The 26,286-nt window shown below is 39.1% G+C and overlaps 1 long non-coding RNA gene across 1 annotated transcript; it reads left to right on the forward strand.

Moving 5' to 3' along the window:
- The first annotated feature begins 1,586 nt into the window (after positions 1-1,586).
- LOC128315432 (uncharacterized) lies at positions 1,587-11,590 on the forward strand. Its single transcript, XR_008298178.1, has 2 exons — positions 1,587-1,742; positions 11,317-11,590. It is a non-coding gene; the product is annotated as an uncharacterized LOC128315432 (long non-coding RNA).
- The last annotated feature ends 14,696 nt before the right edge of the window (positions 11,591-26,286 follow it).

The following is a 26,286-nucleotide window of genomic DNA, read 5'->3' on the forward strand; positions in this document are numbered from 1 at the left end:
CTGGGATCATGACCTGAGCTGAAATCAAGAGTCAGATGCTCAACTGACTGAGCCACCCATGTTCTCACCCCATGTCTAATTTATGAATTCACACAAATTTACGAAATTGCCATGAAAGATTGTTATTACTGTGACAAATTCTATACCTTAAAATTCTTTATTTTATTTTATTTTATTTTATTTTATTTTAGAGCATGAGCAGAGGATAGGGGCAGAGGAACAGAGAGAGAGAGAGAGAGAGAGAGAGAGAGAGAGAGAGAGAGAGAGAATCTTAAGCAGGCTCCATGTTCAGCAAGGAGCCCGATGTGGGGCTTTATCCCATGACTCTGGGATCACGACCTGAGATGAAATCAAGAGTCAGATGCTCAACTGACTGAGCCACCCAGTGCCCCACAGCTAGTATTTCTTAATAATTGTTTTGTCATTGGGTATGTACATTTTCAATTTATATGATGCTGATATTGACTCTCTCAGACTTATCCTCTGAGGTCTTTAACTTTCTTCACTTTACAATGTCAATCCCTTTTCCTATTTTATCATGCTTGGGGGGACTGCCTTCTGCTGATTTACCAATTCTAAAATTTTATTTTTAACAGCATTCTTTCTGTTTCTCAGTTCTTTGATTTAAATATTATATTTCTTTAATTATTGTTCTTCCTGCAACTATTTTTTTTTTTATGTCTCTGGTAGGTTCTTTTTCAGAGGCGCCTTTAGATGTGACTATGAATACTATTCCGAATTTATAAAAGATTATCTTCTGTTTTCTGCATTAAATCTTTTTAATTGGGAGCCATTTGTGCTGGTTGCCTAGTTTAGTGTCCTTCTTTCTAGATGCTCATTCTCCTCAAGAGTTTGGTAAATTACCTGTGCTTTATCATATTTATAAATTATAGTCTGAGCTAGTAGGACTCTTTTAGCACTTAGGATAGGTTAATGTGTAATTCTCTCTCTGGAGCATCCTGATCCACACCACCCCTCTTATCCCGGTGAAGACGCTTACTAGAGAATGTTCTAGACTCAAAGAGGGCATCCAGTTTACTTTGCTTGAGAGCCTGTTACCTGTCCCAGTGGCTCCCTGCCCACCCTGCCTCCCTGCCAGATGATTCATTCAAAAATTGCTGTGTTTCAGTGAATAAAGATGGCATTGAATTGAATCCAAACCTTGTTTCCTCTGGCTGATAGTCTTTCAAGTTGGTAAAAGTGACAGATTTCCATAGTTTCAATATAGTTGTAATTCTTATAATTCCTTGTTGTATGTGTCTGGGAGGTTTATGTCTTTTCTTTTTTAAAAAAATGATAGCTACAATTACCATTCTTAGAAGTCTTTAAAAGATTTTAACAGAGTAAATGCACCTTTCTGTAAATTTTTGTAATTTTTAATGATTGAAAACACTTATCAAAAAAAAGGAAGTGCCTCTAAATACAGAGAGGAAATGTAGCACACTACAAAGAGTCCTTAGGGCTAGGACTCAGAGCATCTGGATTCCAGCACTGGCGTGACACAAGCTATGTGAGTCTGAGAAATTATATCCGCTCCTTGGGCTTCGCTTTGAATTTTCTCATCTGTTAAATGAAGGTAGATTATTCGGACATCTTGCATCCTACCACAATTAGTCAGTTCTTCATTCAGTAAGGACTCATAGCCAGATATGGAACTATGCACAAAAGGATAAAAATAAAATACTAAAACGGAAGAAAATTATGAAGAAGGAAGAGAGGGAGGTAGAGGAAGAAAAGAACAGGTTAGGAGGAAAAGAATGCCTTTAGTATGTTCTAGGTCAATCGGGAGAGACTACATTAACTGATTGCAAAATTTTTCAATAATTGTTATACTACAAAAATGCATATTGTTTAATAGAAGAGAGGAGTGAGGTCTTCTCACCTCCTGAAAGTTAGTGAATATTTGGGGTTTTGTTTATAGAGGTGACTTGAGCTTGTGTTCAAAGGCCGACCAGGAATTTGTCACAGGGATGAGTGGGCAGCCAGGAGGAAAGACCAACATGACCTGGTTGGGTAGGGAGAGGCTGGGGAGGGGCAGTGGGTGGGGGACACAGGCAAAGAGTTCCTGGAAACTGCTGAAGATGAGGGGCCTGTTGGACACTGCAGGAGACCGTGTAGAGCCCAGGAGAAAGGGCTAGAAGTTATCTGGGTCGTGTATAGCAGAACTAATGGCATGAGCCATTGACGAAGACTATTTGTTTGCAGAAGATTAATGGGAGAGGGCGGACTGCCCAGAGGATGAGGAGAGATAGGAAAAGGGTTTGGATGGAGAGGCTGGAGGGCAGAGATGGATTTTAGTAGGGTAAGGAACATTTGGTGAGGGCTTAAAATTTTTCCAGGGGACAAAAATCCAAAGGGTGCCAAAGAGAGGGTGGGGAAAATGGAAATAGAGTCATGTCAAGTGGAAAGAAGTTGGGGTAGCTGCTTGGGGATGGTGGTACCAGGAGCACAGGTGGCCCATAAGACTTGAATTCCCAGCAGAGGGAGAGGATGGGGGCAGAGCAAGGAAGGTAGTGTCAGCTCATCTCAGCTATGGCTGTCACAGCAGTCTAGTCTGTTTTTCAACATGAAGATAGAGGAAAACCAGTAATTGGCAAGAATTCCTGCTTAAGAATTCATCATAAGTATGATATTTAAATTTAAAGGCACAATAGATATTTTCATTAAGTTGATAGCTGGTCCAAGCACTCATTCTAAATTGACAGCAGCCTGCTTGTCACCGCAGATCATTAGCTGGAGTGATCATTCTGTCCTCTTCCCAGTCATGTCACGGACACTCCTGCTGGCTACTCACTGGCATTTGGTGGCAATTGCATCTACAAAGCCCCCCCAATGAGTAGCCTTTGAGTTAAAAATTGCCCACTGAAAATAATGGAGCAGACTCCTATAGGTGACACATGGCCTTTAGAAGCAACTTGTCATGTAAGTGTATTTCTAATTATGCAAGTAGGAATGATATTTCCAAGCACTGCCAATTCAGCAGTTCTGCTGTATTTCACATGGTGATTTGAAGATGGAGTCATGCCTGGGCAGGGAGAGCATTAGAGTCAAGGCACAAACTTGTTTAGGGAACACTCGATGGCAAGACAGGCCGAAGGGTGGCATTACTATTACAGGGTAAGTACGTTGTGGATACTGTTAAAAGCAAGCTATGTTATTACATACACAGTCTTGTGTGAATTGTCATACATCATCTAGAAGATATACACATCTTATTTTTTCCTGCTATGATTTTTCTACTCTACATTTTGTTGCTTTCCTTATTTCATACTGGAGGCATTTGGAACAAACTACTACAACTTAGGAAAAGCTGCCCCATCAGTGCAAATACCTTCCCCTCTTGGCAACACTTCCCCACCCTGGGTTCCTGGGAGGGCAGCAGGTGGGAGAGGTCCTGGTCTTAAGTGTATTCCTGGCATGCCAAGTAGGAATGCTAGTAGCTTTTCAAAACAATGTTTGGAAAGAGAGATTTGGTTTTCTGGAATAATCAGTAATATAGTCCATCTAATTAATGGGCTAAATAGATTTCTTTTCCCTCAAATGGGCTGTCCTGTTTGCATAATGAGTGTTTAATACAGTGTTATAATTTTTAAATAGCTGACTTATAAGAGAACTCCCAAGCCGGATCCTGGTGGAGACATCCAGGCCATAAGAAAGTGGCATGCAGTTTTGGGCAGTCACATGCTCTGGATTAAAACAGAATTTTGTTTAAATTTACAGAGAGCAAAATGTATGAGCTTTGAAAAATGCTTACATCTCTGTTATCACCACCATACGGAGGATGCAGAACGCTGCCATTGCACTGAAACGATTTCCTTGTTTTGCCATTTTGTAGTCACACCAACCTCCATCCCTACTGCCAGCAACCACTGGTCTGTTCTCCATACCTGTGATTTTGCCTTTTCTAGAATGTCATGTAGATGGAATCACGCAGTATGTAACTTCATTAGTCAGGCTTTCTGCACTTAGCATAATGCATTTGAGAGTCATTTTATTTTATTAAGTATAATATTACTTGTTTTTGGTTTGTCTTCTCTCTGCCATTTTCTGTTCTTCTGTTCCCCTTTTCCTTGCTTCTTTGGACTCTTGGAAAATGTTTTTGGTATTCCATTTTTTCTTTATTTCTTGGCTTTTTGGCTATATATCTTTGCATTTTTAAATGGTTGTTCTGGGTATTACAATATACATAACATTTTTTTTTTTTACAGTCAACTGACCATTACCAACTTTACCATTAAAAATGTAACATAGAAGCTTTACAACCATATATTTCATATTACCCTCTGTATACATTGGGTACCCCACAAGATATTGTAGTTTTTTTTTCAATAGTCATACATATTTTAAGGATATAAGGAAAGAAAAGTAATTTAATATTTATCCAGATCTTTGCCAACCTGATTGCCTTTCCTTGGTTTCTGAAGTTATAAGTTTTCCTCCAGCCCATAGAATTTTACATCCTTCTAGTTGATGTCTCTCTCTTTTTTGTGAAGTTTATTTATTGTTGAGAGAGAGAGAGAGAGAGAGAGAGAGAATGAAAACGTACAAGCGGGGGAAGGGAAGAGAGAGAGAAGAAACAGAATCCAAAGCCGGCTCCAGGCTCTGAGCTGTTAGCACAGAGCCCAATGCAGGTCTTGAACCCATGAACCTTGATATCATGATCTGAGCTGAAGTCAGATGCTTAACTGACTGAGCCACCCAGGCCCCCCTAGTTGATTCTCTTGATGACAAATCCTTTTAGTTTTTAATCATTGAGAATATATTTCATATTAATTTCTGAAGATATTGCACTTGATATAGAATTCTGGATTGACGAATATTTTCTTTTAGCACTCTAAAGATGTGCTCCAATGTTTTCTAGCCTCCATGGTTTTTGATGAAAAATCCAGAGTAATTCTCTCAAAAATAAATAAATGTTAAAATAATAAGTAAGTAAGTAAGTAAATAAATATCCCTGAACAATGTTAATCTTTCTTCTTCAGTGGGCAAACCAACTGATTCAGTTCAGGTTGCAAGTCCTGACTCACTTTTTGTGAGTGGTGGTTCCATATCCAATTCAAATTTCCAAGCCCCTCCCATGCTCTGTGACTGCCCCCCCCCCCCCGCCCCCCGCCCCGGCTTGTATTACTCAGGGCTTAGTCTGGAAGCTCTGGGGCTGTTTCAGATAGTTGTTCAGTTTGCAAAACGTTTGCTAAATGCTTCCTTGGGTCCCTTGCATGTATATGCCACTCAGGGGTGAGCCAAGGACTTTCACTGGTTCATTCTCAGAATAAGGGGATGCCTGCCTCCAGCTCTCTACTCACCAGGATTTCACCACACTTTCTTTACCCCCTCTTCATGGTTCCTCTGGCCAAAGAAACAGGGTTTTTGTTTTTGTTTTCTTTCCACCTCAGGTTTTAGGTTTTATGCTGCAGTGGCAGAAACAGTACTGTTTTGCAACCGAGGTTACCCTTAGAGCAGAGATAGAAAAATAAGAGAAAAAAGGAGAGGTGAAGAAATAGATTCCTTCCACACTCTCAGACTCACGGGGTCTCTTTTCCTGGTCCTCCGGCTAGGAAGAATGGGTTACACATGGAGTTCTTGCTGTCTGCTCTCTGTGTTTCTGTCAGTGGCTCGCCCTTTAGGTCAAAGACAGGAGAATAAAGGAAAAGATGACTAAACTCGCTCCTGTATTGGTCATCCTTCAAGTTTTGACTTCCTTCCCTAAATCACCTGCTCTTACTTACTTTCCAGAGTCCTCAGAAGTTGTTTTTGTATTTTGTCCAGAGTTTTTAGCTGTAATTAGTAGGAGAAATAGGTGAAAATGGGCTCATTACATCTTTGCTGGCACCTGAAGTTCCAAATTCGTTTTGAATCAGTTGTCAACCCATCCGTACTTTTTTTTTTTTTTTACAAAACACACCACTTCTTCAGTTCCTTCCTCTCGGGCTTTAGCTTCAATGTGATCAACGAGTCCATTAACTTCTAGGCGCTTTTCCTGGCCTTTGCTAGCAGCTTCCCTCCTGGGGGGCAGCTCTTCAAATCACTTCCCTAGGAAACATACCTCTCTTGGTTTATTCCTGGGACCACCCCCATCTATGAACATGCACTCCTCTGCTCTGCAGATGCCATGTTCTTCTGTTGTGGCCTGGACCAGCTGCACTTCACTCTGGGACCTCTAAACCTTGTTGTTGACAGTTTTTACTCTGAACAGATGTTGTGTTTTGTCAAATGCTTTTTCTGAGATGATCATATGGTTCTTATCTTTTTTCTTATTAATGTGGTGTATCACATTGAATGGTTTGCAATACTGAACCACCCTTGCATCCCTGGAGTAAATTCCACTTGATCGTGGCAACTGTTTCTTAAAATATAGTGTTGAGTTCAGTTTGCTAATATCTTGTTGAAGATTTTTACATCCATGTTCATCAGAGATGTTGGTCTGTAGTTTTCTTTTTGTAGTGTCTTTGCTGGTTTTGGTGTCAGGATAACACTGTCCCCGTGGAATGAATTTGGAAGCTTTTTGTCCTCTCCTATTTTTTTGGAAGAGTTTGAGAAGACTAGGTATTAACTCTGGTTGCTTTTTTTTTTTTTGTAATTAAAAGTACTTTTTGGGGGGTGCCTGGGTGGTTCAGTCGGTTAAGGTCCGACTTCAGTTCAGGTCATGATCTCACGGTTTGTGGATTCAAGCCCTGAATTGGGCTCTGTGCTGACAGTTCAGAACCTGGAACCTCCTTTGGATTCTGTGTCTCCCTCTCTGCCCCTCCCCAATTCGCACTCTGTCTCTCTCTCAAAAATAAATAAAATATTAAAAATAAACTTCTAAAAATACTTTATGTTTTAATTTTAATTTATTTAATTTTGTTTTAATTCCAGTATATTTAGAGTACTATATTAGTTTTGGGTGCACAATATAATGATTCAACAATTCTGTACGTTACTCAGTACTCATCATAAGTATTCCGTTACTCCTTATCACCTATTTCACCTATCCCCCAACTCCCCTACGCTGTGGTAACCATCAGTTTGTTCCCTATAGTTGAGTCCATTTCTTGACTTGTCTCTTTTTTCTCCTTTGCTCATTTGTTTTGTTTCTTAAATTCCACATATGAGTGAAATCATAGGGTATTTGTCCTCCTATGACTGATTTATTTCACTTAGCATGATACTCTCTAGATCCACCCATGTTGTTGGAAATGGCAAGATTTCATTCTTTTTTATGGCTAAGTAATATTCCATTGTATAAATATACCAATTCTTTATCTATTCATCTATTGATGGACACTTGGACTGCTTCCATAATTTGGCTATTGTAAATAATGCTTCAATAAACTTAGGGGTCCCACGTATCCCTTTCGATTAGTGTTTTTGCATTCTTTGGGTAAATACCCAGTAGAGCAATTGCTGGATCATAGGGTAATTCTATTTTTAATTTTTTCAGAAACCTCCATACTGATTTCCAAAGTGGCTGCACCAGTTTGCATTCCCACCAATAATGCATGAGTGTTCCTTTTTCTCCATATCCTCACTAACTTGTTTCTTGTGTTTCTGATTTTAGGTATTCTGACAGGTGTGAGGTGATATTTCATTGTAGCTTGGATTTGTATTTCCCTGATGATGAGTGATGTTGAGTATCTTTTCATGTGTCTTTATGTCTTCTTTGGAGGAATGTCTGTTCATGTTTTCTACCCATTTTTAAATTGAGTTTATTTTCTGAGTGTTGGATTATATAAATTCTTTATATATTTTGGATATTAACTCCTTATTAGACATGCCATTTGCAAATATCTTCCCCCATTCAGTAGGCTGCCTTTTAGTTTTGTTGGTTGTTTCCTTCACTGTGCAGAAGCTTTTTATTTTGATGTAGTCCCAGTAGTTTATTTTTGCTTTTGTTTCCCTCACCTCAGGAGACATAGCTAGAAATGTGTTGCTACTGCCAACGTCAGAGAAATTACTGCCTGTGTTCTTTTCTAGGATTTTTATGTTTTCAGGTCTCACATTTATACCTTTAACTCACCGTAGGTTTATTTTTGTGTATGGTATAAGAAAGTGGTCCAGTTTCATTCTTTTGCACGTAGCTGACCAGCTTTCCCAGCATCACTTGTTGAAGAGACTTTTTCCCATTGCATATTCTTACCTGCTTTGTCTAAGATGAATTGACCATATAATCGTGGATTTATTTCTGGGTTTTCTATTCTGTTCTATTGATCTGTGTGTCCATTTCTGTGCCAGTACCGTGCTGTTTGGTCACTACAGTTTTGTAATGTAACTTCACGTCTGGAATTGTGATGCCTCCAGCTCTGCTTTTTCTTTTCAAGATTGCTTTGGCTATTTGGGGTCTTCTGTGGTTCATACAAATTTTAGGTTGTTTATTCTAATTCTGTGAAAAATGTGGTTGATATTTGTTGCTTTAAATCTGTGGATTGCTTGGGGCAGTATGGACATTTTAACATTAGTTCTTCCAATCCAGGAGCATGAAATGTCTTTCTATTTCTTTGTGTCATCTTCAATTTCTTTCATCAGTGGTTTATAGTTTTCAGAGTACATGTTTTTCCCCTCTTCGGTTAAGTTTATTACTAGGTATTTTGTTATTTTTGGTGCAATTGTAAATGGTATTTTTTAAAAATTTCTCCTTCTTCTGCTTCATTATTAGTGTATAGAAATGCAACAAATTTCTGTGCATTGATTTTATATCCTGTGACTTTACTGAATTCATTTGTTAGTTCTAGTAGTTTTTGGTGGAGTCTTTAGGGTTTTCTATTTATAGTACCATGTCATCTGCAAATAGTGAAAATTTTACTTCCTCCTTACCGATTTGGATGTCTTTTATTTCTTTGTCTTATTGCTGTGGCTAGAACTTCCAGTACTATGTTAAATAAAAGTGGTAAAAGTGGACATCCTTGTCTTGTTCTTGACCTTAGGGGAAAAGTTCTCAGCTTTTCCCCATTGAGTATGATGCTAGCTATGGGTTTTTCATAAATGGCCTTTATTATGTTGAGGTAGGTTCCCTCTAAACCTGAGGGTTTTTATCATGAATGGATGTTGTACTTTGTCAAATGTTTTTTCTGCGTCTATTGAAATGATTGGATGCTTTTTATCCTTTCTCGTATCAATGTGATATATCATGTTGATTGGTAGCTTTTAATGCTTCTTCAAATGTTTGGTAGAATTCACTTGTGAAGTCATCTCTTCCTGGACCTTTTTGGAGGGAGTTTTTTGATTATTGATTTAAATTTGTTGCTAGTAATCAGTTTGTTCAATTTTTCTATTTCTTCCTGATTCAGTTTTGGAAGGTTATATGTGTCTAGGAATTTATCCATCTCTTCTAGGTTGTCCAATTTGTTGACATATAATTTGTCAGAATATCTTCTTATAATCCTTTGTGTTTCTGTGGTATTATTTTTTTATTTCTCCTGCATTTCTGATTTTATTTATTTGAGCTCTCTCTCTTTTTTTCTTAATGAACTTGACTAAAGGTTTATCAATGTTGTCGATCTTTTCCAAGAACCAGCTCCTGGTTTCATTGATCTTTTGTTGTTTAGTCCCTATTTAATTTATTTCTGCTCTAATCTTTATTATTTCCTTCCTTCTACTGGCATTGGAATTTGCTTATTTTTTTTCTGCTCCTTTAGGTGTAAGTTTAGGTTGTTTATTTGAGAGTTTTCTTGTTTCTTAAGGTAGTTCTATACGATTGTGTTCAGAAAAGATCCATGTGTTCAGTTTTCACCATTACATAATTTTAACAGGGCTTCAAGAGGATGATTGAAGGGAAGGACCATTTGCGAACTGTTGATTATTCAGAATGAATTATCTACACCTACTTCTCCTTTGCCTCCCAGCATTGTCATTTATTGAGTACTTACTGTGAACCAGTCCTGTCAGTGGGCACTCACAGATAAGGAAGAAAGATATTGTCTTGATTTCTGAGGACCTCAAGGTGTCTATGAGCAGATAATTTTGTCTGACACACAGGAATTAGTGGGCAAGTGTATGTGGGTATAGGTGCCTCTCCATCTCTTTTGAATAACTCAGAATTATGTTATGATTTGGTCCATATTAATCACTTCTATTTATTTGGGTTAAAAAAAAAGAAAAACAAACTAAACCTTTCCCTACCATATAAAAACTCTAAATCTTAAAATCTGAGTAGAGGCCAGTGTTTTCTCATTGCACTGAGAAAGAAAACAGCCAGTCTTAAAATCTTTTCCTGTTTTGTACCAAGTGTGAATTTTATTTTTGCTTCACATTTTCTTTGTTCTTACTCCAGTTTCTCTGTTATTTTTCTCAGGAAGGAGAAATCTCCTTCCATTTTCAGCCCAACAGAGGGGAATTTATACCCAAATGTCCTCATCAGATTGACAAAGCATCCTGCAGGGACATACCAGAGCTCATTTAATCCCTGGGAGAGGTGAGAGAGCAGGGTGAGCGAGCTGGATGGGATGCCCGCAGTGATTTTGGTTGATGTATGGCTGCATTGTTTAAAGAGAAAAACTTGCATCTCTGTTGTTTTCCTTTTATGAGTTTAAAAGCTAATTCTAAACCCAAATGGGGAGAAGTTTTAGAAGCAGAATTCTATAGCAAGTTGAGAGTAAAAGGTGACAAATGGCACTAGGAGTGTGCGTATCTTCTGAATGGAAAGAAAACTCTGGTTTATTGTCGCTGATTTTCTTTCCGTATTCCTCATAACTCTAACAATGACACTGATCAGGCTGGAAAGAAATGAGTCTTCTGGGGTTCCAGAGGACCTATGACAGTCTAAAGGGATATGAGCTGTACTCTAATTTTGCCTACTAAATATCAGCAGAGGGAGCTGAGAGAGGGGTTGGTGGGATAATAATTACAACGGATGTTTTTAAGCACTTTAATGTGGACCAGGCAGTGTTATAAGAACTTTGTAAATGTGAACTTATTTGTTCCTCAAAATCCTGTGAGGCAAGCATTATTATTCACATTTTGTATATAGGAAAACCTGAGGTTCAGAGAGGGTGAGAAACTTGCCCAAGGTCACACAGCTAGAAAGGCACTGTGGCTTGAGAACCCACATCCCAAATCACAAACTTGTAAAGAAGAGGACATCCGAGGGGAAAAAACTGGAAGAGGATCATTACTTACATGTTGGAAACACTGCAATCTTTAAGAGACAGTAAAACCTTGGATTGTCAGTAACTTATTCTGTGAGTGTTCTACAAGACGAAGAAACATTTCTAATAAATTTTAATTTGATAAATGAGTGATGTCTTGCAATATGAGTAGTACGTGATGACAAATGTCACATGATCACAACCGAGCCAATGGTTCTCTCTCTCTCTCTCTCTCTCTCTCTCTCTCTCGCTGCAGGATTGTAGGTGATCATCTCCCATGCTCGGATGCTCGGTCTCAGGCTGTGGTGTTTGGCAGAAATCAGTGATTTTTCAGAATGTTGGAAGGTGCCCACAACTGGCACTAGTGTATTTTTTGTCCCTCCAAAGCACCTATGGACAGTCCTATGCTTTTCCAGACCAGAGGAAGCTTAGGAATGCTTTGCTTCATTCTAGGTCAGCCTGCCTGCAGATATAGTCCCTTTCCTCTGCTGCCTTATTGTCAGTTACATTAAATACAGTCTATGACAAGAGTTTATTAACACTGTACTGTAGTCAACATCCATTAGAGTGTATACAATGGCCCCCATGCAGAAAACGATTCCATTGAGCCAATAGTCAGTAATGATTTCATTAGTGATAGTGAAAATCGTCCTACACAATAACCCTTCTGTCTCTTGTCTCCCTCACACCAGCCATGAAGGTTTTCAAAGGTAAGTGTAGGTTAATTTATTTATTTTTCTTTATATTTTGTATTTTCTTTACTATTTTGTATTATATTACAGTATTGTAATAATTTCTATAGGAATATTTTTGGGTTGTGGAATGAGTCCTCTGAGTTTCCATTATTTCTTATGGGGAATTTCGTCTTGGTATGCAGGTGCTTTGGGTTCCAAGCATGCTTCCGGAATGAATTTTGCTCGCAAACCAAGGTTTTACTGTACTGTAATCTCATTTGGTACATTCATTCAACATACATTTACTGAGTACCTACTGAGTGCCAGGTACTGTGTATTTTAAGATATAATGTATTAATAGAAAATCTGAGGTATAATAAGGCCAACAGATTAGGAGATGATTGCCTTTGAAGGCCATGGTGGGGCCACATGGGAAGGCATGAGGGTCAGTCAGGAGGCAAGGGATGGTGGAGCTGTGGACAAGAGCCTTCATTGTGTTTTCTGCAGCAAGGAACAGGTGAGGCAGGGTAAGCAGATTTAGGATTGGCTCTGAGACACAAGGGACTGTCCCTAGTTGTCTGGTACCTGACCCTGGGGTGATTAGAGCAGGGAGACAGTGGTATAAAGTATGAAGAAGGTGGTTGGGATGTGGGCTTTTGATTGGTTGGTTTGCATTTGAAAAGTACACTCATGGGTAAATTGTTTATAATCTCTAGGAATTGGTTATTCCTGGAAAGGGTAGTTTCTCCAGGATCATCAAGGCCCTAGATATTAAAGCATCCAAAGACAGCAAATAAAAGACATGGTTAATACACTGTGCCAAATGTTGGGGGTATAACAGAGAACAAGGCAAGCAAAACCAAATGTGTGTGTGTGTGTGTGTGTGTGTGTGTGTGTGTGTGTGTACAGGTAATAGACATTAAAGAAATACATAATTTAATTATTATTATTTAAAATTTTTTTAATGTTTGTTTATTTTTGAGAGAGAGAGGAGTGGGGAGGGGCAGAGAGAGAAGGAGACAGAATCCAAAGTAGGCTTCAGGCTCTGAGCTGTCAGCACAGAGCTTGCTGCAGGACTTGGACCCACGAACCATGAGATCATGATCTGAGCTGAAGTCAGATACTTAACCAACTGAGCCACCCTGGTGCCCCAAGAAATATTTAATTTAATTATTAGTTGCAATCCTGCTAGATTCTATGGCAGGCAAGTCCAAGGTGCTAGAAAAACATATTACAGGGAATTGGCCTGACATGGGGGTTGCAATTAAGATGTTGACTGAGGTTGGAGTATCAGAATCTAGGATTCTGACAGGCAATTTGTGTTGGCTTTTCATGGGAAGCCTTAGTCTTGGCCTTAAGGACCTCCAGATAGAATTGCCTGAATGTGCTTACCCAGATGACTTCCACAGGGAAGTGATGAGAGTTAGAGAATATGGCAGGTGGAAGCTATCTTTTTCATTACCCACCTTTGGAAATCACATAGTATCACTTCTGCTACATTCTCTTCCTTAGAAAGCAAATCGCTAAGTGCAGCACATCTTCAAGGAGAGGAGAATTAGTCTGAAATAAGAAGTTCAAATAGTTTTTCAACATATTTTAAAAACACTACTGTCCTAATGTCTAATTATTTTACTACTATAGATGCCCTAAACCCCATAATAAAATAGTTAAAAAAATTTTTAATGTTTATTTTTGAGAGAGAGAGAAGAGAGGGAGACATAGAATCTGAAGCAGGCTCCAGGCTCCAACCTTGTCAGCACAGAGCTCAACTGGGGGCTCGAACTCACAAACCATGAGATCATGACCTGACTTTGAAATCATGACCTGAGCCGAAGTTGGATGCTTCACCGACTGAGTCATGCAGGTGCCCTTAACATAGTTTTTAAAAATTTAAAACATCGGTTTCCCTTTAAAGATAACAAAAGAAGAAAAAGGTCATCTTTTATATTTTCTCACACATTTAGCATTTCCAGTGCTCTCCATTTCTTCTTGTACATGTGAGTTCCCTTCTGATATTATTTCCTTACAGCCTGAAAAGTTTCCTTAGCATTTTTTGCTATACAGGTCTGCTGCTGAGGAATTTTCTGAGCTTTTGCTTATCCTAAAATCTCACGTTTTGAATGATGTTTTCTTTGGGTGTAGAAATATTCACATACACATAGGTTTTACTTTTCAGCATTTTAAAGCTATTTTTCTCCACTGTTTTCTGGCATCCATTGTTTCATGTGAGAAATTAGCCATCATTTGTATAATTTATATTATTATTCTGAAGGTGGTGCCTTTTTTGTTTTGAATATTTTTATCTTTATTTGTGGTTTTCAGCAGTTTGACTAGTTATGCCTAGTTGTAGTGTTTTGTATTTTCTACTTTGTGTTCAGTGGTGGTGTCGAATGCTCCTTGATTATGTAGGTTCATGTTTGTAACCAAATTTGAGAAGTATTTAGTAAAAAATTTTTGTTCTATTAACGTAGGGCAATACATCAATTAATATTTTTATATTCAACCACCCTTGCCCCCATTCCTGGGGTAAATCACATGCAGTCATGGTGTATAATCCTTTAATATGCTGTTAAATTCAGCTTGCTAATGTTATGAGAGATTTTTGCATATATATTCATAAGGGATATTGCTTATAGTTTATTTTTTTGGTGATATCTGTATGGCTTTGGTATTAGGGTGATGCTGGCCTTATAGAATGAATTAGAAGGTTTTTCTACTATTATATTTTTTGAAAGAGTTTGATGATTGGTGCTTATTCTTTAAATATTTGGTGAAATCCACTGGTATAGCCATATGGATCCTGAGCTTTCCTTTGTGGAGATTTTGATTATTGACTCAATCTCTTTACTTTTTATAGATCTGGTTTCATTTTCTATATCCTCTAATCCACTTTTGGTAATTTGTGTTTTTCTAGGAAGTTGTCCATGTCATCTAGATTGTCTAACTTGTTGGTGTACAATTGTTCATTGTATTTTCTTGTATTTTTCATTTTCTGTAAAGTCAGTAGTGGCATCAATGAATTTAAAAATTCAAATACTATCATTTTCAGTTCTAGAATTCTCACACTCTTTTTATAGTTTATATTTCTATGGTGATACATCCCATCTGTTCACTCATTTTATTCATTTTTTCCTTTAAGTCCTTGAAAATATTTATAATAGCTATTCATAATTCCTTATAGGTAGATTTCAGCATCTAGACAATTTCAGAATTTGTTGATATTAAGGTTTTTTCTTGGTTATGGCTTACATTTTACTGCTTCTCTGTGTATCTAATAGTTTTCTATTACATGATGGACAATATATTTTCAGAAGTTTGGATCATTTTCCTTCCTTTATTGTGTATTGGGTTTTGGTTTTATAGACAGGAAGTTATTAATGGGTCCTTTTGATTCTGTCAAGCTTGATTCTATTCTTTGTTATGGCTTCTTCATTTCAGTTTTGTTCTTTATCCCTGAGGCAAGGTTTTTATTCTGTGAGTTATCCTTGTTAGTAAAACATTGGCTTTTTGGTTTTCAATGGAGTGCTCTAATCTTTGGTGAAAACTCTTCACTCTGACTTGGCCAAAATTTCACCACCTTTCAATTCATTGCAATTTCTAATCCGTTCTTTCATTTCTAAGCCTCATATCAGTCTTCCTTTTCTAAGTCTTTGTGGAAGCAATCTGCATGTTCTTCAATGGATGAATGAATATACAAATGTGATAAATCCACACAATGGAATATTACTCACCCATAAAAAGGAATGAAGTACTAATACATGCTACAATGTAGATTAATCTCTAAAACAGTATGTTAGCTGAAAGAAACCAGGCACCAAAGATCCCTTGTGACACCGTTTATATAAAAAATCTAGAATAGGTAAATCCATGGAGACAGAAAGCAGATTGGTGGTTGCCAAGGGAGAATGGATAATGAGCAGTAACTGTGTAGTGGGTATGAGGTTTTATTTTGGGGTAATGATTCAATCAAGTGGGATAGGTCCACAATCTATGCCCCATATGTCACTGATAATTCAGTATTGGTCCTGGTGTGTGTGTGTGTGTGTGTGTGTGTGTGTGTAGCATAGACTAAGTAAACTACTGGAAACGAAATGTCATTTTCAACTTAAATTTATTCAATTTGAATATTGGTTACATGTATAGTGACATTTAAGCAAATGACTTGCCTCTATTAGTCTAGCAACAATCCAACAGATGTGGGATGTAAAGTCCAATATTTAACTCAGGAACTCTGGCTATGTGAGAGGAACCACCTAGAGTCTTGATTACATGAGGCCTTGCCAGGGGGTTTCTAGGAGTCATGGTGAGGAGACTTTGGGCTATGGGTTGAGGTTTAGGACACTTAACTCTTGAAGATAGAGGTGAAAACTGCTCCTGACCTATGTGAGGAGTGTCTGGAGAGTCACAACTTTCACCTTGAGGAGGGACATTCTCTCACTATATGTTATTTGTCCTGATGGGTGTATTACAACAGCAGGACCCTCTAGGAAGTAGGGCTATGTCATTGAGGAACAGGCAGGGGCAGTAGGGTGGGTGCGATGTCTTGGTGGAGAGAGGCTCTAGTCAATGAGGGATCAGGAAACTGTCCCTGAGATGAGTATGGGGGTAAAGAAGACAGGCAAGGAATTTGGGTAGGAAGAGTGAAGGACAAATAATGGTTCAGGCCTGGAGAATTTGTCCTCATTTCCTCAGAAGAAGGGATGATAATCTGGAGAAGTAAATGGTCCTTTTGGAAGTTAGACAAGAGAGCTTTTAACCCTGATAGGGGGGAGAGTTGTTCACAACCTGGTTAAAGAGTCATTTACAGTGGGGCTTGATAAATACATCAGGGTGTACATAGGGGCTACGTGGTGCCACTGTGGATTATAATAGAGATCACAGTTGCAGACACACACACTGGCTACATTTCCTGTGCCAGGAACCATTTAGGGATAATTTAAACCATTTAGGGATAATTTTTGGTCACCACCCCCGAACTTAGTAGCTTAATCTTAGGATTTGGTGGATTGATCAGGAGGATTCTGTTTTATGTACCCAAGGCACTGGAGTAACTTGAAGGTCCAAAATAGCCTCAATCACATGGTAGCACTTGGTGCTGGCCACCAGCTTGGAGTTCAGGTGGGACTGTCAGCTAGTAGGTGGGGCCCATATGGTTGCTTGGGCTTCCTCATAGTATGGCGGTTGGTTTCCAAGAAGGAGTATTTCAAAAGGCAGAGAGGGAAGCTATATATCTCTTAAATCCCAACCTTGAATGTTATACAGTATACTTCCATAATAGTCTATTGGTTAAAACAGGCAACTGGATCAGTCCAGATTCAAGAGAAAGGGACTTAAACTTCACCTCGTGGTGGAAGAGTGGTGAGGTCATACTGCAAAAGAGCATTTGGAAGGGGAGACATTGTTGTGGATGTCTTTGGGAACATAATCTGCAAGGTCTTTCCAGGTGAGAGAAAGGACCTGAGAGAATGAGAAGGTCTCCATGATAATAGACAAAACTTACACTCTGCTTACCAATAAATTAAACTATTTACTTCTCATAACACTTTAACAGTATAATACTACTAGTATACCTATTTCTGGGTAGGGAAAGTGAGCATGGAGCAATTATGTAATTTTTTAAGGTCACTTAGTAGTGGAGTCAGGATTCCTACCATGTTAGAATGGCTCTAGAATCTGCATCTCCATTGAAATTGGTACCATCTTGATCCCATCTTATTCACCAGTATTTGATGCAAGGAAGGGTGATGCTAGGACTTCAACCACAGAAGTCTTTGGCATTGTAGCAATAGCAATAAGGTCTGATAAGATCTAAGCTTCACTTGACATTGCATTTTGTAAGTTTCTTCAGCAAAAAAGCAAAATTTAGCATTAATTCATTTGGCTAATGTCTAGTGAACATCTATTATGTGGAAAACTTTAGACAGTAGATACAGAATGAACATAGAGCCCCAAAACAGAAAAATGATAAGAATTGTGTGAACTTTGATATTAGAACCATGAAAATAAACAACAAGAAGCAAATGAGAATCTCTGTCTTATCCAATCATACTGCACCCTGTCCTTGTTCTTGGATCACTGACACAGATATTGTATCTATTGTGTCCTGGGTACCTCAGTCTCCTCCAAACACTACTGTGGGAATGAGCAGAAAAAAGTACAAGCCTCTACTGTCATTCCTTAAAGAATGAGGGAGTATTCACTTGCTTCTCTGTAGACTTCAGGTTATAAAACACACACGTACATACACATGCACTCACCACATCTCTGCACAGTAGCTAAGCCTATTAACCTGTTCTGTTGGGGAAAAAATGCCAGGTTCACTGGAGATTATGGATTACAGAGCAGGGTTGAACAAGTTGCTTTCACCATTAAAGCAAAAATCAATCGTTCACCTGTACTGTGCCCACAATGGAAGCCTTTAGTTTGCCAGGAGCGTGGGAAGCCAAGCAACTGCAAGCTTGAAATGCCCTCTGTGTTGCCAGCAGCTGCTCCTTCAAGGCTGGGAAACATCTCTGAATACAATTACCTGTGCTCTGCTGAGCAGGGAAAGGTCACAGATGTAGGGGCTGTAGAATTCATCATCAACATGTTTTTCGTGATAAGGATAAAGCAGATCACATCACAGGGACCGGCGAAGCCTGTAAATTTCTGCACTATGGAAATTAGATACCACAAAAATATAGTAGAGTATAATTAGCCTGAGAAGAGGAGATGGGCTTTAAAATTGACATATGTTACTTTTTTCACCCCAATGAATACTTGATCTTAATGCTAATGCCAGAACGTTGTAGACTTCCGTGGCTGAAGTACATCACTTGTCCATGCATCGAATGTCAGTTGGACAGGCAAAGTGGAGGAAAGGATCAGTAACCAGTGTGTGTGGTGCATAAAGCCCATGTGAGGTCCCAAGAACCACAAGACCTCATGTCTGCAGAGGTCACCCTCAATGCGGCTTCAATATGGCTCCAACGCATTGCCATATAAGTGGCAATCCAGTCCAGATTGCCAGAGGCAGAGGCTAGAGAGTATATGTATGAAAGCACTAAAGAATTTGACTCCTGGGAGGGGCTCACCCAGAGCTCACTCACCTTTACTGTAGCTACAAATGTGGTTATTCTGTTTCCCATGGCAGGTTAGAAGCTGTAGGATAAGGTGTGTGCGTGTGCGTGCACGCTACGAGCGGGGCAGAGCAAATGCCATTAGGGCCCTTGGGGTGTCTCGGTGGAGGTTGCTATTTTGTCACAGCACGTGCTGCTGAAGCACTGTGGTCTTAACCCATACTACGGATGATGGCACATGAAGACCTATTTTTCTTTGTTGCTTAAAGGGGCCTTTCTCACAGCAATCAGGAGTAAGGCCTCAGATTGGATTACTTGAGAAGACAGTTCAACACATTTTTCCTTGTGCAGGTTTTTTTTTTTTTTTTTTTTTTTTAATTAAAGATTTTTTGGGTGCAGGGCGCCTGTGTGGCTCAGTCGGTTGAACGACAGACTTCGGCTCAGGTCATGGTCTCATGGTTTGTGAATTCGAGCCCCACGTCAGGCTCTGTGCTGACAGCTCAGAGTCTGGAGCCTGCTTCTGATTCTGTGTCTCCCTCTCTCTCTGCTCCTCCCCCACTCATTCTCTGTCTCTCTCTGTCTCAGAAATAAATAAACATAAAAAAATTTTTTTGGGGGGTACCTGGGTGGCTCAGTTGGTTGAGTGTCTGACTCTTGATCTTGGCTCAGGTCATGATCTCATGGTTCGTGGGTTTGAGCCCTACATGGGGCTCCTTGCTTAACAGCATGGAGCCTGCTTGGGATTCTATCTCCCTCTTTCTCTGCCCTTCACTTCCTTCTCCTTCTCTCTCTCTCAAAATAAATAAATAAACTTAAAAAAAATCTAAAGTTAAAAAAATAAAAATAAATAATTAAAAAAATTCTGTTTAGAGTTATTAGTTTTAATGAATTGGGTTGTGTTCATAATTTGCTCTCCATTTTATGTGCCACGGTCAATCTTTCCTTTCATAAAAAAGCAAAGTTTCCACCCATGTGTCTGCTCTCACCTTCCCCACTTAGATAGACAGAGGGAACAGAGGATTTGTTTTTAAGCATGAATTTTTGAAATGGTTTTTTGTGTCTTGGGTTTATAACCATGACCTCACTCTATGTGCCATGAAGACAGAGCCAGGAAAGGATGTTTTCAAATGTATTTTCACAAAGAAACACATGGAATCCACTCTATAAGAGGGAAAAGTTCTCAGTATTTGAAGTCATTTCTCTCTTGAAAGAGAAGTAAGTTGTTTTTTTTCCTGATTAATAAATAAAACAAAATCACTTCTCAGATTCAGAAAAGATTTAAAAAGTGTAAGAAGAAAATAAATGCCACTGATAGTTCCATCACGTGAGTAACTATTGTTAAAATTTAATGCATATGCTTCTACGTATTTTACTGTCTATGAATACACATACATGTTTACTTTATTATTAGTTTTTACCAAATGACTGCGATGACTTCTGGTGTCAACCACTCAGAATTAGCATAGATAGGATGAGGGCTTGGTGTTCCACAGTACTGCCTTCACTCCAGATGCCAGCTGTAGGATTGGGGGGTCCCCAGGCCACTATATCTTCTGGTTTGATAATTCACCGGAATGATTCACAGAACTCAGAAAGTGCTATGCTTATGATTCAGTTTTATTAGAGCCGAAAGATAAAAAACAGACCCAGTCATGGGGCTCCTGAGTGGTTCAGTCAGTTGAGCATCCAACTTCAGCTCAGGTCATGATCTCATGGTTCCTGGGTTCAAGCCCTGTGTTGGGCTTTGTGCTGACACCTGGGAGCCTGGAGCCTGCTTCAGATTCTGTGTCTCCCTCTCTCTCTGCCCCTGCCCTGCTTGCACTCTGTCTTTCTCTGTGTCAAAAATAAAATAAACATTAAAAAAAAATCAGAACCAGTCAAAGAAGAGATACATAGAGTGAAGTCTGGGAGGGTTCTAAATGTGGAGTTTCCATGTCTCTTCTCCTGGGAGCCAGGATGTATTACCTTCTTGGCACATCCGTGTATGAAAACATGCAGAATACTGCTAACCAGGGGTGCTCATCTAAACTTCGGTGTTCAGAGTTTTTACTGAGGTTTCATTATATAAGCATGATAGATTAAGTGACTGGCCATGAGATTGAACTCAACCTCCAGCCATCCTTCCTCCCTTCCTAGGAAGATAAATATTATCCAGGAGAGTTTGGCTGTAGGGTGAAGAAACTTTAGGGTCATTTTAACTGATTTGTTTCCCTTATAGCTTCCTTTTTATGCATGTACAAATGTGGATTTTTTCCCCTTAGTGAAAAACAATATAACTGGTGCATCTATAAATCAAAGGTGTTATATATTCAATTAAACACAGTATTTCATAACTATTTTTTCTCAGTATATCATGAGCATTATTCCACATCAGAATACTTCAGGGAACCTGGGTGGCTCAGTCAGTTAAGTGTCTGGCTTCAGCTCAGGTCACGATCTCGCAGTCTGTGAGTTTGAGCCCCATGTTGGGCTCTGTGCTGACAGCTCAGAGCCTAGAGCCTGCTTCAGATTCTGTGTCTCCATCTCTCTCTACTTTTCCCCCACTCACACTCTGTCTCTCAAAAATAAATAAATGTTAAAAAATATTTTTTTAAAAACTTCACATTTGTCATGCTATATAACATTTTATTGCATTGCTGTATGATTCATTTAACCAATCCTTTATTATTGGACATTTGTGCTTTTTTCATTCCTATGGTTATAACAAAGACTAGGATTCACGTGGTTGCATGTACGTTTTGCACAGTTGCCCAGTTGTTTCCCTAGGACAGACTTCTGTAAGTGTAATCTGTGGGTCATGGTATACATGTATTTTAAAAACATGCTGCCAGGGGTGCCTGGGTGGCTCAGTCAGTTAAGCATTCAACTCTTGGTTTCGGTTCAGGTCATGATCTCATGGTTCATGAGTTCGAGTACTGCATTGGGCTCCATGCTGACAGAGCAGAGTCTGCTTGGAATTCTCTCTCTCCCTCTCTCTCTGCCCCTCCACAGCTGACTCTCTGTATCTCTCTCTCTCTCAAAATAAATATGTAAACTTAAAAAAAATAAAAAAAAACATGCTGCCAATTTCCTTCCCAAAATGTCATATCTATCCACTTCCTCTCCATAGTAGCTGAGTGCCTGGTTCCCATACACAGGCCCACCCTTGTCTTTATTATCTGTCAGTCTCCTACCAATACTGATTCTGCCCCCTTTACTCCCCCAGTATCCCATTTCAATTTGAACTTGATTATCACGTGATTACTTTTAAAATATGTTATTGGCCATTTGTATCTCTTTTATAGATTCCTTATTTGCGACCATTGTATTTTTTTTTAATTGGGTTGTCTTTTTTCTCGTATGAATTATGAACATTTTTCCCAGTTTTTTTGATTGCCTTTTAATTAGGGCTTAAGTATTTCATTAACACATTGCCCTGCCACATTCAGACCAAGGGTAAACAGGCCCAGGTGATGGTCACAGGGGACTACCCTCTGGGTGAGGCAGGCTGGGTGGCCATGATGGCCCCAGGGACAGGGCTGTGAGCTTACTTGGGATTTGAACTCTTAGGTGGACTAACATCCCACATGGGTAGTGAGCAGTCCCACCTTGCTAGACTAACAAGAATGGGGCTGCCATCCCAGCCCAGGACTCAGAGACATGACGATGCCATCTGGGATCCAAACTCACAGTAGCAGATGCACTTTGTATGTCTGAGGGCCTGTAACAGTGCCTATAATGGGGAAATACACCCTTAGTAAGGAACCAGGTGAAAAGCATGTGGTGCATGCTGTATCTGATAAGCTGGCATTCTCTTTACCCATTGTGTTCATTGGCAGTCTCTTCCCTGAAAGGGGAATTTCTCTTCTGTATCTATCTGAAGGCATCTAAACCTTGCACAGGATGTTTTATTAGGAAGCAGTGAAAATGTAAGAAGCCCTTTGACAGAACTTCTCTTTGTTGCTAAGAAATTGCTCTTGGCTACCTGTCTAAACCACCAAGGTAAATATCTGTAAACCTTTGAAAGGGGCCCAGGAACATTGTACCCCAGGACCCTCTTATTGACAAAGTCAGACACTGTTCATTTTACTCACAATACAGGGGACTTCAGATGAATCTCTGCTCCATTTCTAAAAATTGATGCTATTTTAGTATTTTGAGGCCTCTACTTTTGATAAAACAAAGTCATAATATGTGTCTGTAGATGATAAAAAAAAGGAAACTGACATTTATTAAGGGCTGATGTGTACTAGACACTGTACTTAGCACTTTCAAATATGTGACCTCAATTTCGGGGAGAGTAGCATTCATCTGACACCTGTATTTAATTTATAAGAGAATATTATAAAATCATATAGAGCATTACAAACAATTAGAAAGTTTTTTTTTAAGTCTTCACACTTAAAGAGGAGAGATAAGGACTGAAAATAAAACAATTTTTCCCAGTCATTCAAATCAGGTCACACTTCTGTTTCATAGATCTTATGAATGTAATATATATATATATATATATATATATATATATATATTATATACACACATATATATATACATATACATATATATACACATATATACACATACATATATATACACATATATATATATTATATACACACACACAGTCAAATATATGTGTATGCATTGACTTTACCAGACCATAATGTTCCTCTTCATTTTGCTACAACTAACCTTAGCAAGTACCTCTTTGGGGTGGTATAGATGACCACAAAGCTTTGGAAAGGAGGGAAACTTTAATTAAATCTCCTTTTTAATTTCTTATAACTGCAGAGCAAAAGGAGTGTCACTGGAACAGAAACAGGTCCCTACTTTCAGAGGTGAGGCACAAAGATACAGTACCATCATATGCTTTGTCCTGGGTCAGCTCACATTGGTTGATCTGGCAGGCAAATGGCATGGACACTCATCAGTGAGACTGGTGCTGGTCTTGGGGGCAGTAGTGGGAATATGTCCAGGACACCACTGCAGGGCCCCTCATTAACTTGTTAGTTACAGTGTGGGTAGACCTGGGTGAGGGAAACAATTGAGAGCCTTAGGACATCAGCTCTTTACTAACTAGTACCTAACTCAAACTTTTTCCAACATGTATGGTCATACCAGAGGATATCAGGCAAACATCAGCCCTATTGATAAGCCCCCAACCAGAATGACTTTGGGGTTTTAGAAAAGAACAAAAGAGGGTTCATTTGAATAGATGCTATAAGAAGCAAGCTCCTGGATGGAGCACTGAGTGGAATTCCCATCCTGCAGGTGGGTCAGTCTCTCTCTTTCTCTCTCTCTTTCTCAAACTTCCTCTCTCTTTTTCCTGAATGTTAATTCCCCTCTTGTTTCTGTTGCAGATCTGACTCTTATGCTACGTGTGTGGACAGCCTTCTCAGCTAGACGTTCCCTTGTGTTAGTTATCTGTTGCTGCAAAACAACAAGCGTGTATTATCTGTCACTGAGGGTCAGGAATCTAAGAGCAGCTTAGTGGCGTGGGGCTAGCTCAGTTCTCTCACAAGGTCACAAGCCATCAGCCAAGATTGCAGGCATCTGAAGGCTTGACTGGAGTCAGAGAATCAGCTTCCAAGCTCACTCTCCTGGCTGTGGCAGGAGACTTTTACTTTCTAAGTTCCTCCTTGTTCCTCACTGTGTGGGATGCCCCAGGGGTAACATGGCAGCTGACTTCCATGAGTGAGTAATCCAAGAGAGAGAAAGGCAGAAGCCAATATCTTTAATAACCTAGATTCCAAGTGACCTCATCACTTCTGCCCTATACTCTTAGTTACACAGACAACCCAATGCAGTGTGGGAGGGACCTACACAAGGATGTGAATACTGGGAGACGGCATTATTGAGGCTGGTCTCAGAGGCTGGCTTAACATGATCCTTCTCTGAAGGATGGATGAATCTTTCACATCTTTTCATGGCCAATATGTGGCACAGTCTTGTTAGGTAGGAAGTGCCCAGTGAGGTTTGTTGATGATAAAGAGATGACGGACACTCAATATAAACTGGAGTTAAAAAAAATACTCCGGATGATAAGGCATAATCACAAATATTTCCTGATAAACATAATAAATACTGAAGAACATTTTTTTCAATTGATTTTGTTTATATTAATGAAGTAAGGCTTGAGCCTAAGTAGGATACAATTAAATGTCTGGAGGAAGATCTGAAATGGGCTCTGATGATTTCCTCCCTAACAACCATGGTAGGCAGCAATTCTATTCCAAACTGCCAGAAGGATAGGCATCATTAGAGAAAGATAAACCTCATGCACATCCACATATTCCAAATGAATTTATAGTAGGTCTTTGCCTTTTTTTATTCCCAAAAAACTGAAGCTGAACTCCTTGGGAGAAATGATAAATCTAAATTCAACAGCCATTAACTAAGGATTTGTTGATTTATATAGACTTGAAGGAAGACATTATCTCTTCTACTAACTTTGTTCTCAATAAGTTCTTAATCCCCAAGACCAGAAAAAATAAAGTATTTTTAGAGTAAGCTTGGTATAAAAAATTTCCCCATCACTTTTTCCCACTGCTTTCCAATTTACAGAAAAATAAAGGTGAAGTAAAAATAATGACAGCTACCATTTATTGTGCGTTTCTACTATGACCTGCGCTGTGTCATGAGGTGGATTCTTTTTTTTCCTTCCATATTTCATGGTGTAAATAGAGGTAAAGTAATTTGCCCCAGGTCCTAAATGCAGTGTGTGATGTCCAGCTCTCTTAACTACTACCTTATCCATCACAGTCTACAGAAATATAAATCTTCCTTCAAGACCAAATGGCACTGAATTCCAGAGTTTAATAAAACTTCATGTGAGAAATGACTGGAAGTTATATTTTTAAGGATCTCACCTCTTTGGATAAGTTAGGTCTCACCATTCAATGTTTTAGAGAAGGTAACTATACACTGGCATTTCTTCTACTTGATACTAGTTTTACCTCCAAAGAACATCCTTCAAAAGTAAGTGTGAGCAACATAAACTTTTATTTAAAGAAGTTTGCTCTTTTCTCTCTCTTTTTTAAGTTTATTTATTTATTTTGAGAGAGAGAGGGGGAGCAAGAGCATGCAGAGGGGTAGATGGGCAGAGAGAGAGGGAGAGAGACTATTAAGCAGGCTCCACACCCTGTGCAGAGCCTGGTGTGGGGCTCGATCCTACAACCATGAGATCATGACCGTATCCAAAACTGAGTCAGATGCTCAATCAACTGAGCCACCTGAGTGCCACTTTTTTAAAAAGTGCCCCCCCCCTTTTTAAAAGAAGTCTGCTCTTCTCTTGATAAGATTGATGTTGGATTGAAATATCACAATGAAACTGTAAAGCCAATGTGACCAGTTGTCATCAGAATTTGTCTTACAAGGGAGATTTGGGGTCTATATAGATTGAAAGTAAACTTTGTGAAGAAAGAAAAGGGAAAATGGAAGAGGGATGGATATTCAGCAGCCTTTTCTAAGCACAGTGCTGCAGTGGAGCAGGATATCTGATCTTGTCATTTCCAC

Source organism: Acinonyx jubatus, chromosome B2, assembly GCF_027475565.1.
Source record: "Acinonyx jubatus isolate Ajub_Pintada_27869175 chromosome B2, VMU_Ajub_asm_v1.0, whole genome shotgun sequence".
In the NCBI taxonomy this organism is placed as follows: Eukaryota; Metazoa; Chordata; class Mammalia; order Carnivora; family Felidae; genus Acinonyx; species Acinonyx jubatus.